Raw genomic sequence first — 12,815 nt, 5'->3', positions numbered from 1 at the left:
TATTACCTCAGTTATTTCATATATTCATACTTCTTTAAATTGTAATTTTGGGAACTGATCGTACACAGAAGTTACTTTGTAATTCGAGTGAGGGCTGGATTCCATCCTTATCGCAGAATTATCGCGGAAGATCCTAAATAAATTTGAAGGTAATTTCCGATTGAGCCGACAAACGCGTTTACCGTGAATGCAGTCTCCACGGACGCGGTAAATTTCAATCAAGCTATAACGGGGATCTTCTGCGATACTTCCACGATACGGATTTAATCTAACCCTAAATAATGAATTAAACCTACAATGTCCACCTGAAGAATTTAAACAGTAAACAAATATGTATTTTCGACACTGAAATTGGATTTGGTATTCCATTTTGCATTTTTACACTGCTATTTCCCCATAACTGAAGATGAACTGAAGATTCTTACAACATTAGGCCTACATGTCCACACTGTATTCTTCATGTTTATGCAAAATATGGATTATTGTATGGGGCAATATACAAACGTTTTTGAGAAAGATCATTTGAAAGAAAAATGTACTCAATAAAATTGTATTTATTGGTTTATTTTCATTTTGATAAGAGATGAAAATGCAATGAATTGAAGGTTATTTGTTGATGTAAAAATAAACAATTTACAGATTTTAAGGTTGTGTCATTAGATTTGGGGTGGGATCGCAATAAATTATTGGGGGAAAAAATGGGGTCCCCAGAGATTCTAGTGGAAAAAACCACTAGATACCACTGCTTTACATTATAGCACTCAATAAAGGGGTAATAACATGGTAATGGTTATAGTAAAATAAATATCCAACAACTGGATATTTATCACTCACTCACTCAAGTGGATTTCGGAGTTGGTGGTAGAACAAACACAGTAGCTGTGTAAATATGTATTTTCTGAGAAATGCAACTGAACAAGTTCCTGTGCAAGACATAATGCTGTGCCAGGCCATTTTATGACATGGAGAGAAACCACCCCATTGCACCCAATTGAGTGGGATTAGAATAGAATATGTAAATTATATTTATATGAAATTAGGTAATATTATCCACATTGGTAGATTTGCACTGGATTTCATTTCATTTCAAGAGAAAAAATGTAGGCCTAAGCTACTTCTGTAGGGACATGGTGGAAATAGAAGATTGAGTTGAAGTTATACAATTCTCTAGACATTAAACATTTCAATCTGTAAATCAAATCAAATCAAATTTTATTGGTCACATGCGCCGAATACAACAGGTGCAGACATTACAGTGAAATGCTTACTTACAGCCCTTAACCAACAGTGCATTTATTTTAAACAAAAAAAGTAAGAATAAAACAACAAAAAAGTGTTGAGAAAAAAAGAGCAGAAGTAAAATAAAGTGACAGTAGGGAGGCTATATATACAGTAAAATAAAGTGACAGTAGGGAGGCTATATATACAGGGGGGTACCGTTGCATAGTCAATGTGCGGGGGCACCGGCTAGTTGAGGTAGTTGAGGTAATATGTACATGTGGGTAGAGTTAAAGTGACTATGCATAAATACTTAACAGAGTAGCAGCAGCGTAAAAAGGATGGGGTGGGGGGGCAGTGCAAATAGTCCGGGTAGCCATGATTAGCTGTTCAGGAGTCTTATGGCTTGGGGGTAGAAGCTGTTGAGAAGTCTTTTGGACCTAGACTTGGCACTCCGGTACCGCTTGCCGTGCGGTAGCAGAGAGAACAGTCTATGACTAGGGTGGCTGGAGTCTTTGACAATTTTGAGGGCCTTCCTCTGACACCGCCTGGTAAGGTCCTGGATGGCAGGGAGCTTTGCCCCAGTGATGTACTGGGCCGTACGCACTACCCTCTGTAGTGCCTTGCGGTCAGAGGCCAAGCAGTTGCCATACCAGGCGGTGATGCAACCAGTCAGGATGCTCTCGATGGTGCAGCTGTAGAATTTTTTGAGGATCTGAGGACCCATGCCAAATCTTTTTAGTCTCCTGAGGGGGAATAGGCTTTGTCGTGCCCTCTTCACGACTGTCTTGGTGTGTTTGGACCATGATAGTTCGTTGGTGATGTGGACACCAAGGAACTTGAAGCTCTCAACCTGTTCCACTACAGCCCCGTCGATGAGAATATATATGTATATATATAGGCCTATGTATCTATAAATAAACAAATGGAGTTAAATACTGAACATAATTTTTTTTTGAAAGAAACCACGAAGGCCTCGTATTTCAGTGATGGAATCAATATTTCCTTGACATTCTTTTTGTAATGGCCTACAAATCAAATCACATTTTATTTGTCACATGCTTCGTAAACAACAGGTGTAGACTAACATTGAAATGCTAATTTACGGGCTTTAATATTACATTCACTCCCCTCGAAGAATGCCTGATATAAAGCTGCATTTACAGCTGTTAATTTGTTGGAAATATTCAAGCAGATTTATATCTAAACATTATTTGTTGATATTTTATGATACCATCAATAGCAATGTTTGTATTTTATGTTCTTTCAGTGAAGATAAACTGGGCACAGACGTCAGTTCAACGTCTAACTTTGATTTACATTGAGTAGTAGACGTAAATGTACATTGAGTTGTCAACTAACGGGAATTCAACGTGAAAACAAAAAATGTCACCATGTCATTGGATTTAGGTTAAAAGTTGTGAAAAATACGAAATGTCCTTATGTTGATGACTCTGCAAATCCAATCAGTTTTCGCACATTGAGTCAACATCATCAAACAGATTTTTTGGGTTGAAATGATGTTAAAACTACATTGATTCAACCAGTTTTTGCCCAAACACTGCTGCTGAATACACTATATATACAAAAGTATGTAGACACCCATTCAAATTTGTAGATTTGGCTATTTCAGCCACACCCGTTGCTGACAGGTGTATAAAAATCGAGCACACAGCCATGCAATCTCCATAGACAAACATTGGCTTGTTGGAAAGGTGGCATCCTATGACGGTGCCACGTTGAAAGTCACTGAGATCTTCATTAAGGCCAATCTCCTGCCAGTTCGTCAAATTTCTGCCCTGGTCAACTGTAAGTGCTGTTATTGTGAAGTGGAACATCTAGGAGCAACAACGGATCAGCCACGAAGTGGTAGGCCACACAAGCTCACAGAACTAGACCGCCGAGTGCTGAATTGCGTAGCGTGTAAAAATGGTCTGTCCTCAGTTGCAACACTCACTACCGAGTTCCAAACTACCTCTGGAAGCAAAGTCAGCACAATAACTGTTCGTCGGGAGCATCATGAAATGGGTTTCCATGGCTGAGCAGCCACATAAAGCCTAAGATCAATGCCAAGCGTCGGCTGGAGTGGTATAAAGCTCACCGCCATTGGACTCTGAAGCAGTGGAAACGTGTTCTCTGGAGTGATGAATCATGCTTCACCATTTGGCAATCCGATGGACGAAACTGGGTTTGTCAGATGCCAGGAGAACGCTACCTGCCCGAATGCATAGTCCCAACTGTAAAGTTTGGTGGAGGAGGAATAATGGTCTGGGGCTGTTTTTCATGGTTCGGGGTAGGCCCCTTAGTTAGAGTGAAAGGAAATCTTAACGCTACAGCATACAATTATATTCTAGACGATTCTGTGCTTCCAACTTTGTGGCAACAGTTTGGGGGAAGGCCCTTTCCTGTTTCAGCAAGACAATGCCCCCGTGCACAAAGCAAGGTCCATACAGAAATGGTTTGTCGAGATTGGTGTGGAAGAACTTGACTGGCCTGCACAGAGCCCTGACCTCAACTCCATCAAACACCTTTGGGATGAATTGGAACGACTGCAATCCAAGCCTAATCGCCCAACATCAGTGCCCGACCTCACTAAGGCTCTTGTGGCTGAATGGAATCACGTCCCCGCAGCAATGTTCCAACACCTAGTGGAACGCCTTCCCAGAAGAGTGGAGGCCGTTATAGCAAAGGGGGGACCAATTCCATATTAATGCCCATGATTTTGGAATGAGATGTTTGACAAGCAGGTGTGCACATACTTTTGGTCATATAGTGTACCTCTTAAGGAGAAGACATGGAATGACAGGTATTTAATGAGGACAAATATACAATTTGTTTGATTTTACTGTAACTCAAGTTTATGAATAACAAATACATCTAATTTATTACAGAAAGTCTGGCCGAAATCAAATAGTACAGGCATTTATTTACATAATATTCATGCAAATTGGACCATGAGAAAGGTCTATGTTCTTTCATAATGTTTTTTTTGGTTTTAAGTTTTAATATCTGTAAATCTTTGTAGTACTATGAAGGTTTGTAGACGACCTACGCTACCTTGTTTAAAGAGATGATGTCCTCTGGTAAATAGCCAAACACAACTAAAACAGGGCTCTCTAACCCTGTTCCAGGAGAGCTACCATCCTATAGGTTCACTCCAACCCTAATATAGCACACCTGATTCTAATAATTAGCATGTTGATAAACTGAATCGGATTAGTTAAAACTGGGGTTGGAGAACAATGATTACTTTAAAGGGTTACTTACAATATACATTTGCTTCAATCAGACAAAGAAGACAGTGTTGCAAAACTTAGAGGAAGGCATGCCCAGGTAGAAGTAAAGCATATACAGTATAGGTGGACTAGGGCATTACCATTAAACACTACTCTTACAATTCTCTACATACTTACTTTGGATAAAAACCACCCCTGTCCTCCTACAGCATACCAAGCAAGGGGATCCCCTGACTGAACTGAAGGCCCTTAATTAACAACAAGGTACACCTGTGCTAACAGGCCATGAGGCTGCGTTCAAGAGCTCATGCTTGTTACATCTTGTTAAAAGCACTTTGATAGGATATTTGTTGAGCTGTTTAATGAATACGCACCAGCCATGGAAACACATTTGTCTTGTCTCTGATATGCAGATGAAGACAGAAAAGCCAACAACCCATTTGCCCTTCCCATGGATGTTGACATCTTCAAAAAGAGAGTGATTGACTCTAATCAAACAACATGTATGTATAGGCTACTGTAATACTTTCTGGGACTTTTATGCATTCACTTCCAGTCTGTAGAATATAATAAAAATATTATAGAATCTGAGCAAAGATTAACAGTATGCCGCCTCTGCATAGATCAAGGCCTGTAGAGCTAATTTAGGCTTAACAAGTGTTGACAGGAATACCATTTTGAGATACAGTATAAACCCAAAAGACCAATTAGTGAAAAAAATATCAGAATTTGGCTGCCTGTCTAAACACAGACTTTGTGAATGGGTGTCAATGGCTGTGTTTACACCAAGTATTGGTAAAATATCTGATCTGATTGGTCAAAAGACCAATTAGTGGCTGCCTGTGTAAACACTGTCAATGAGACTCTGGGCTGAATTCAACCAAACTTGTTATGCTAAGCCATCATGTCTACAGTGGGTTTGATATAATTAATCTATCTCTCTATCTTCAAATGTTGTTGTTTTTTTGTATGAAAATGTTTTGCCTAAGTAGAGCTTTGAGATGACACTGTGCCAAATGAAAAGTGCTATACACATTAAATGTATATTATTATTATTATTATTATTATTATTATTATTATTATTATTATTATTATTATCTCTCTCTAGTACTCTGTCAGTGAAGCAAGACACCATCAAGAAGCTGGAGAAGGACACGGTCAAGGAGCTTCAGAGGATCAGCCAGGCTGAGAAACATCTGGAGGACTCTCTCGCCTTTGAGAAATTCATCAAGGAACACGACCTGAGCTCAGTGGAAGCTGTTACATTTTTGGTATCCCTATCATCATTATTACACCAATGAATATGAGCCTACACATGTTGTATTAGCTTTAAGAATGTCATAGCTACCTGATTGACGAATAACCAGCAAATTGCATTTACAGAAGTAGTTACAATTTGTCAGTTTACTCACAATAGGTCCACCACAGGTAGATTATAGTAAATCCAAAATTAAGTCAATTAGTTTAGTTAGTGTAACAAGAAATAAAAACATCACATGTCTATGTTAGTTTTTTTGTCTTTCTTTCCAGGGCAGAGAAAGAGACTATGATGGAAATGGAGAAAACTGCACAAATTAAAAAAGAAACTGCACAAATGATGGCGATGAAAAGGTAATGTATTACATACACAGACCATGTCCAGGTATCCCACTAAACAATTACCAATATTATAATAAAAAAATCGTAAGGTATCTCATTCGAGACGGATTTGAACCAACGACCTAATAAAGCCGATGTCACACGAAACAATCTGGACGCAATTTATGTTGCTTGCATCTGCGTTGCTCAGTGTGTCACCCCCCAGCTTTGTTGCATTGCATTGCAAGAGATAGAAATTAACCCTATTTCACGCAAAAGTTTACATGGCTCATCATATGGTTCGGTTCGGAACTCCGACCCAGTTGTCATGTCAACACAGCTGTCAATGCTGCTGCTGCAAACCACAACAAAAGAGACAAGCCAAATGGGAAATATACTGTATTTAAAAAATAGTAGACACCACGGCTAGTCATGGTTTATGTAAATGGTCTGGCAGTCAATAAATGTAATTTTAAAAGTGAACCCAGACCTTTCTCTGTCCAGTTTCAACTGAAATTGTCCAACATGAACTGCACTAGCTAGCTAGCTTAGCTTGTTGCTAGCTTGGTTAGCTAACGTTAGCTAGCTAGCTTGGTAAAACATGGTTTGCAAATAGGGAACATTCTGGCTAGCTAGCTAAATTGTACAGTCAGCATTTTGTCTATATCGATGCTGTTACAATTACCAAAGGTTTGGATGAACAAATTATTTATGAAACAATGATGTGATTTATGACAGATTTTCAATTGCGTTCAAAACACTCTCTACTCTCTACTCTGGAACACATAAGTCTACAGTGTACAGTATTTCCAAAAACCTCCACTCCACTTAACAACTTCAAACATAAACTCTGACCTGTCCAATGAGCCACATTGTTTCAAGAATCCCACAGTGCCCAAACACCCACTACTAAAAAAGATTGCAGTATTGAAACTGCAGTAAAAGTGCAGTAACTGCAGTCGACTGTAGTATTTTGGAAGCAGTAATTGCAGAATAACTGCAGTGTACTGCAGTTGAACTGCAGTTATACTGCACTGTAACTGCAGTTACACTGCAAAATTACTGCAGTAAAAAAACGGTGTTATTTTGGACAGTATTTGCAGCATACTGCAGTTATACTGCACTCTGACTGCAATCTTTTTTCATAAGGGACCCTCTCTCTTACACACACAGTGCAGTAAATAAAATCCATAGAGCAGCTTTAAAGGGGAATGGAAGCACTATAGGAGGTAAAGCTAAGCAAAGAGATGTATTCAATCCACTATTACTAATGTGCATTTAACATAAAAACATCTCTATATTTAGTATTTTGATCATCTACAAGGTTTATTTGAGCTATGGTCAGCGCCACTTTGTGTATGACCTTCAGCAACTAGCAAGCCACACAACGGCAATGAAAATTGCAACACAGTTTTTCTCCGTGTAGCCCTGTAATTAGATAACTAGCTAGCTAGTTCCACCTCAGATAGTCAATTAATACATTTTGCTGACAGATTTGTTTTTGGCATGCTTTCTTAGCTCCACCTCAGATAGCTAGACTGAAGTTGACATAGCTAATGTTTGCTGAAAAAGAAATGTCCCTGCATTAGCTTTGCTGTGTGTATATGTGTGTGTGCTGACATAGCATACAAGACAGGTACAGTGAGGGAAAAAGGTATTTGATCCCCTGCTGATTTTGTACGTTTGCCCACTGACAAAGACATGATCAGTCTATAATTTTAATGGTAGGTTTATTTGAAAAGTGAGAGACAGAATAACAAACAAAAAAAATCCAGAAAAACGCATGTCAAAAATGTTATAAATTGATTTGCATTTTAATGAGGGAAATAAGTATTTGACCCCTCTGCAAAACATGACTTAGTACTTGGTGGCAAAACCCTTGTTGGCAATCAGAGGTCAGACATTTCTTGTAGTTGGCCACCAGGTTTGCACACATCTCAGGAGGGATTTTGTCCCACTCCTCTTTGCAGATCTTCTCCAAGTCATTAAGGTTTCGAGGCTGACGTTTGGCAACTCGAACCTTCAGCTGCCTCCACAGATTTTCTATGGGATTAAGGTCTGGAGACTGGCTAGGCCACTCCAGGACCTTAATGTCCTTCTTCTTGAGCCACTCCTTTGTTGCCTTGGCCGTGTGTTTTGGGTCATTGTCATGCTGGAATACCCATCCACAACCCATTTTCAATGCCCTGGCTGAGGGAAGGAGGTTCTCACCCAAGATTTGACGGTACATGGCCCCGTCCATCGTCCCTTTAATGCGGTGAAGTTGTCTTGTCCCCTTAGCAGAAAAACACCCCCAAAGCATAATGTTTCCACCTCCATGTTTGACGGTGGGGATGGTGTTCTTGGGGTCATAGGCAGCATTCCTCCTCCTCCAAACACGGCGAGTTGAGTTGATGCCAAAGAGCTCGATTTCGGTCTCATCTGACCACAACACTTTCACCCAGTTCTCCTCTGAATCATTCAGATGTTCATTGGCAAACTTCAGACGGGCCTGTATATGTGCTTTCTTGAGCAGGGGGACCTTGCGGGCGCTGCAGGATTTCAGTCCTTCACGGCGTAGTGTGTTACCAATTGTTTTCTTGGTGACTATGGTCCCAGCTGCCTTGAGATCATTGACAAGATCCTCCCGTGTAGTTCTGGGCTGATTCCTCACCGTTCTCATGATCATTGCAACTCCACGAGGTGAGATCTTGCATGGAGCCCCAGGCCGAGGAAGATTGACAGTTCTTTTGTGTTTCTTCCATTTGCGAATAATCGCACCAACTGTTGTCACCTTCTCACCAAGCTGCTTGGCGATGGTCTTGTAGCCCATTCCAGCCGTGTGTAGGTCTACAATCTTCTCCCTGACATCCTTGGAGAGCTATTTGGTCTTGGCCATGGTGGAAAGTTTGGAATCTGATTGATTGATTGCTTCTGTGGACAGGTGTCTTTTATACAGGTAACAAACTGAGATTAGGAGCACTCCCTTTAAGAGTGTGCTCCTAATCTCAGCTCGTTACCTGTATTTAAGACACCTGGGAGCCAGAAATCTTTCTGATTGAGAGGGGGTCAAATACTTATTTCCCTCATTAAAATGCAAATCAATTTATTACATTTTGACATGCGTTTTTCTGGATTATTTTGTTGTTATTCTGTCTCTCACTGTTCAAATAAACCTACCATTAAAATTATAGACTGATCATTTCTTTGTCAGTGGGCAAATGTACAAAATCAGCAGGGGATCAAATACTTTTTTCCCTCACTGTATGTGTTATTTCATAGTGTTGATGTATTCACTATCATTCTACAATGTCGAAAATAATAAAAAATAAAGAAAAACCGTTGAATGAGTAGGTTTGTCCAAACTTTTGACTGGTACTGTATATTGCAACCTTTTTAGTAAATTAATAAGCAAATTTTTCAAACCTTGTTTTAGTTTTTTGTGCATTCCTATGTGAATAACTACAGCCAATTGATTTAATAAAATCATTAACAGTATAATTGTAGTAGCCTACTTATTAATCTCTAGTTACATGAATTAGAAATTGTATTTTGTAGGTGGCGAAGTGTGTTCAGATAGGTGAACTCGAGAGTGTACATGCCCTGTACAATAAATACATGCCCAGGAGGAACAAGTTCGGCCTACAAGGGATGTCGCAAGACTCCAAGTGGCTGACTTGGACCACAATTATTCGGTCAATTATTCGGTGGACAGACAGCAGGCTACAACAAAGGAGGGAGTGCTCCGTTTCAAGCAAGAGTTCTCCAAGGCTGCCAGGGCATTTGTGGTGAAACCCATCAAGGAGCAGACATGGTGTTTCCGGTCTGATCTTCTAGACGGCATCGTTGACCGCTGTGCCAATGGTAAATTGACATATAGATGTTGACATAAAGATAGTTGATTAAATGGTGTGAAAGAAGTTTATGCACATAGCCTAGTGGTCAACAGTACAGATGACCAAGTCAGTTTGTGATGGAAGTTCATCTGCTGGCTGAGAGGAAATTACCTAAAATGATTTGTGTAACTTATATCTGGCTCTAGGACCATCCCAGCGGACTCTCCTGAGTGCCCAAAGAGAGAGAGTGGCGGTCATCTTGGGGAAGCGGACTGGTGTTCCGAAAATGGAGAAGGAACAGGCAATTCAACAGCGAATTCAAAGATGCACCCATCCATAGAGGGAATCGGAGTGGAATTGCTTTTCCACTGATTTTTTTGAGCTGTTAAAAGGACGTGCTTCCTTGTCCCAGACCTGCTGTTTCGACTCTCTCTCTCGGACCTACTGTCTCGACCTCTGAATGCGCGCCTATGAAAAGCCAGATGACATTTGCTCCTGAGGTCTTGAACGGTTGCACCCTCTATAACCACTGTGGTTATTATTTTGATGTAAAATACATTTGATTTATTGATTGCTTGCTGTGCTGCATGCTGTGTATTCACTAACTGTCTGAGACATTTTTATAGTATCTGTGACATATTTTGGTGTGTATTTAATCTGCAATTTAACTTCTTAAAGCGGCAATCAGCAGTAGAAACAATAAAAAAAAGTGTTCTCCATGTCCCTGATTCGGTAAAAAGCTGAGGGTTGGGGCTGGAGAAATGTAACCACTCGACAGAACCATGTTTTGGGGCTATATTGTGTTTGTTTACATTTTCTTTTGTTTTTTTTACAAACAAGCTTATATTTTTGGTTCTTATGGGGTAAGAGAGTTGAACTAAGCTCACGAGGCATTTATAAGTTATATTCTTCATGAATCAATGGGTACATATCATTCATTTAAAAAGTGCAAAAATGTATGTAGCAACTGCTGATCGCACCTGGAAGGTAAGCCACTGCTGTAGTATCTATTGATCTCGTGCATGAGGCAAAGACTGGCAACTACAATCTTTCACAGCCTTTCATGTGAATCCTTTTCTTGTTTCATTGGAACGTGTAAAAGCAACGTAATAACCCTGTAATTTACTATGCATTTTTATAATCCTGTTTATGTGATCTGTTTTTACTACCATGTACCCAGTTCGCTTTGGATAAAAGCGTCTGCTAATATTATTAAAGTCTCCTTTGCCAACTAGCTGCCCAGTGTAGTTACCATTACTTTACAATAGATGGCAGCCAAAGCTAGTTTAGTTGAAGTCACTTGTCTAGCAACAGGGCCAGCAGGTTAGTGCGCGTTGAAAGTAGTTGTCTTCCATGCAAGTTTCTCTGGTTACACTTGAACCTGTTGTTATAGTGCAAACTAATACACTTTTTACATAAGGCGCTGGCATTAGACCATGTCTTGAAATAATTACAGCAGGCTAGATTTACTAAATTAACTGGTTTTATTCGAACTCAAACCCTTGCTTCTGGGTTTGCGCGCCTTATGGAAGAGACCACACATGCAGGGATGACGGCCGTACTCCTCGTCCAATTCTCCCTTGTGACAATGGGGTGAACTGGTGGTAAGCAAAATCATAAGAAAACTTAGTCTGATACCGAAACTAAATCACAATGTATTTATATTGAGCACTCCCCTATCATGCAGACAATGCAGTCTAGCATACTAGCCATCTACAGTATTTAGCTGGTAGCCTAGTTACACTGAGTGTACAAAACATTAGGAACACCTTCCCTATATTGAGTTGCACCCCCTTTTGCCCTCAGAACAGCCTCAATTTGTTGGGGCATGGACTCAACAAGGTGTCGAAAGCGTTCCACAGGGATGCTGGCCCATGTTGACTCCAATGCTTCCCACAGTTGTGTCAAGTTGGCTGGATGTCCTTTGGTTGGTGGACCATTCTTGATACACACGGAAACTGTTAGGTGTAAAAAACCCAGCAGCGTTGCAGTTCTTGACACACTCAAACCGGTTCGCCTGGCACCTACTACCATACCCTGTTTAAAGGCACTTCAATATTTTGTCTTGCCCATTCACCCTCTGAATGACACACATTCACAATCCATGTCTCAATGCTTAGAAATCCTTATTTAACCTGTCTCCTCCCCTTCATCTACACTGATTGAAGTGGATTTAACAAGTGACATCAATAAGGGATCATAGCTTTCACCTGGATTCACCTGGTCAGTCTATGTCATGGAAAGAGCAGGTGTTCCTAATGTTTTGTACACATTAAGCAATAAGGCCAGAGGAGGTGTGGTATATGGCCAATATACCATTGCTAAGGGCTGTTCTTAAGCACGACGCAACGCAGAGTGCCTGGATAGAGTCCTTAGCCGTGGTATATTGGCCATATACCACAAACCCCAGAGGTGCCTTAGAATAGAATAGAATAAAACTTAGTCCATCCAGGATGGAAATGTTTCATTAAAAGGATCACATACACATCCATTCTCACATCATACACATTTAAACCAGCCAGTCCATCATACTGCATGCACTAAAAACATAGAGGACATTGATACATTAACTCACAACTGACCGCTGTCCCAACTGTGCTGGATAGATAAGTACATATACCGATACAATTTACTTTGCATTTAGTAGTCCAACAGCACAAGGAATGAATGAATGTTTGAACACGTTCTTCTTGGCCATGGGCATTGTGAAGCGCCGGCCAGAGGGAAGCCTCTCGAACTGAGGGTGTAGAGGGTGGGAGGGGTCGCCAACGACAGCCAGTGCCTTCTTTTTGGTTGCTTTATTGCTATTATAAACTGCTTACCAACGTAATTAAACCAGTAAATTGTAAAATAAAAATAAAAATACAATTATCATACCCATGCTATACGGTCTGATATACCACGGGTTTCAGCCAATCAGCATTCAGGGCTCGAACCACCCGGTTTATAATACACATTGGAACTCAGA

At 40.3% G+C, this 12,815-nt stretch overlaps 1 long non-coding RNA gene across 1 annotated transcript; it reads left to right on the top strand.

The window, feature by feature from the left end:
* Positions 1–9,578: 9,578 nt before the first annotated feature.
* On the top strand, positions 9,579–11,081 carry LOC311137363. The gene is made up of 2 exons (XR_014613945.1): positions 9,579–9,875; positions 10,054–11,081. It is a non-coding gene; the product is annotated as an uncharacterized lncRNA (long non-coding RNA).
* The last annotated feature ends 1,734 nt before the right edge of the window (positions 11,082–12,815 follow it).

This window comes from Coregonus lavaretus (genome assembly GCF_964263955.1).
Source record: "Coregonus lavaretus genome assembly, chromosome: 11".
NCBI lineage: Eukaryota > Metazoa > Chordata > Actinopteri > Salmoniformes > Salmonidae > Coregonus > Coregonus lavaretus.
This window is presented reverse-complemented; position numbering and strand designations above follow the sequence as displayed.